Source organism: Microtus oregoni, unplaced genomic scaffold (genome assembly GCF_018167655.1).
Source record: "Microtus oregoni isolate MIOR12 unplaced genomic scaffold, Mior012 000009F_ref0000495, whole genome shotgun sequence".
NCBI classification, from domain to species: domain Eukaryota; kingdom Metazoa; phylum Chordata; class Mammalia; order Rodentia; family Cricetidae; genus Microtus; species Microtus oregoni.
This window is the reverse complement of record NW_024543068.1, coordinates 22,473,193-22,476,071: the sequence shown is the minus strand read 5'-3', so window position 1 is coordinate 22,476,071 and position 2,879 is coordinate 22,473,193. Positions and strand designations below refer to the sequence as shown.

Below are 2,879 nucleotides of genomic sequence, written 5' to 3'. Positions count from 1 at the left end.
TTGACTAAACACCTACAAAATCCAGTACTAGAAAATATTGACTTTGTTCGTTCTAGGTTTCGAAAGGAGTGATTACATCTAAACTGCATGTGCTATCCAAGTAATGAACTCAGATGCCAACAAAACAATGAGTTAAGCAGAAAATCCTGGCAGTGAAATAAACAAAAGTAGCATCTGTGAACACTGGCATGAACAGAAATGACTTTAAAGAGACAACCAAGAACATATTTATATTTGACCTTACTTTCCCCATCCAATTTAGTTTGAGATGGACCAAGAGGGGCCCTGTTAAAGATTATGACTGTTTTTTGATATTTAGACATCTTGCTTTACAGTAACTTATCATAGCTCTGCAACCTATGAGTCAATATAAACCTGTTCATATTTAAAAATTAGTTTCCACAAATACAAAGTTGAATTTCCTTTTATTTGTCCTTGAAGGGACTTCAATTATTCCATGTAGTTTTTTGATAATCTTTTATCATTACAGATCACAGTCAAAAATATCTGTATAGTCTTCTTACTATGATAACTCTAATCTACCCTTCAGTTGCTTGAACGGCCTTCTTTGATTCTTTTTCTGCTTTCTGATCTTTCTTGAAGTTTAGTATGCGGAACTGTGTTGACTATCCCAGCATCAGTTTTGTCTATCATTGTCAGAGCAGCCTCTTCTTCACCATGGTCTTCCAGCTAGCCTACTGTTTCTACCACAATATGATCTCCTGTGGTTGTCATCAAAAGAGCAACTCCTTGGCATTCTCATCTCAATGTCTATGTCATCCATAATCATTATATCATGAAGGGCTGTACACATTCCTCCCTTCCTTGACTTTCATGTGTCCAGTGTTTTCTGACACCCTTGTGATGCCCGCAAATTTGTTTTATATCTAAATTATGTAAAGCATCTTTAGCATCATGAACATCCTCAAACTGAACAAATGCCATCTTGGCCATCCAGTATAGAAATGAAACAAAACATACACTATTGGACCATTATGGCTAAATTCCTGACATAAATATTCAGATCTGGTGTCCTTTGGCACGTTCCTGATGAAGAGACATGTTGGTTGGGGGAAGGGAGGGTACAGGTTGCAGGAGCTTGGGCCAGTGGCTGTAAGGGGCTCAGCAAACCCCCACTGCTCCGGTCAAGGCTCACATTCATTCCCATGACTATTTTAAATCTAAGTAGTAATGCATGTTTGTTATGACATTATGACCCGGTTTGTAGTTGTTCTCTTCCAGAGAGATACAAAGATAAGCATACATAATCTTTGATAGTTGGTATGAAACAAAAGAAGAGATGAGACTATATTTGACATTTGTGATTTTCAGTCTTGTTTTTGTGGAACTTTTCACACCACTACTACAGACCTGTAGAACTGTCATCAACTGAGAGCCAAAATGAAATTTGATGAGTTCTATGCAGTGGCAGAGCATCTGTCACTACACATAGAATAGTCAAGCAGGAACTAGACTAGCAAAAAAGGCCAGGAAATGTCTCATAAAAGACAAAGCAGAAGAAAAATCCAAAGCCTTGAGTATTTTTAGGTGATAAATGTTCCTTGTCAAAAGAAATATTTAACTTTATAAAATCATGCCATAATATAATATTCATTATGGATGGAAGATTCAAGAACAGATGAGCAATTGCATTTTCCCTAGAGTATATTTGTATTATAATTCAATACAAGAAGGCAATGTTGGATATTTTTGAATTCTATTAAAAATTTAGAATGTCAGAAATTATGCTGTCTAACACAGCTGTGTGCAATGACACCTCACATCTCAGTTTTAACTAATCTTTGCTTTTCTTCTATACCATTGCTTGTCTCAAGGCTCAGAGTCTTTTCAAGTTAACTTTCAAAGTCTAATTGATTATGGGCACTTAATAGTTTGTTAAATATAGGTACTGTGTGGTTGTGCTGGGTGAACTCTATGACAGGAAACTATTTCCTTGTTGATTTCTGCAAGGACCTTTCCCACTTTCATATTTCAAGTTCAATACTCTGATTAAAAGAGAAAAATGGGGTATTGACCTATGGTGACTATTGTGTGTGGGAGACAGAGATAACTTGTAAGAGTTGTGCTTCCAAACTCCTGATGCAGTCTTTCTTTTTCTTTTTTCTTTTCTTTTCTTTTTTTCCTTTTCTCTCTTTCTTTCTTTTTATTTATTTTCCATTCAAAAATTTACACTTCCTCCCCTCCTCCTATTCCCCTCCGGCTCCCCCACTCACTCTCCTCCCTCCCCCTCCCTCCTTAAGAGAGGGCAGGGAACCCTGCCCTGTGAGAAGTCCAAGTCCCACCCCCCCAACATCCAGGCCTAGGAAGCTTTGCATCCAAATAGACTAAGGTCCCAAAAAGTCAGTACATGCAGTAGAAACAAGTCCCAGTGCCTTTATTAATGGCTTCTCAGTCAGCGCCCATTTTTAGCCACATTCAGAGTGTTTAGATTACATGCTCATTCAGTCCCTGTCCAGCTGGCTTTGGTGAGCTCCCATTAGAGCAGGCACACTGTCTCAGTGAGTGGATCAACCCTTCGCGGTCCAGACTTCCTTGCTCATCTTCTCCTCTGTCCTTCTGCTCTTCAGCTGGACCTTGGGGGCTCAGTCCATTGTTCTGATGAGGGACTTTGCCTCTATCTCCGTAGTCTTTCTTATACGTTACCAAGAAGGCCATTCTTCTCACAGGGTCTTGCTGTTCCTCTCTTCTCCTTTGGCAGCCTTTAAAATACCTTAGCCTAGTTTTAAATTTTAACCCGTGAGAAAAACCTGGTTCCCTTCCACTACCCATGTCACCTGAGAGAACGACTGTGGAGACTGAGGGAAGAAGCATCTTCCCCATGGAACCCGCAGGAAGCCAGGGCCAAATGGAAGATAAAA

At 39.4% G+C, this 2,879-nt stretch overlaps 1 pseudogene; it reads right to left on the bottom strand.

Annotated features, from left to right (window-relative positions):
* Positions 1-523: 523 nt before the first annotated feature.
* Positions 524-2,676, bottom strand: LOC121452492 (annotated as a pseudogene).
* Positions 2,677-2,879: the final 203 nt, after the last annotated feature.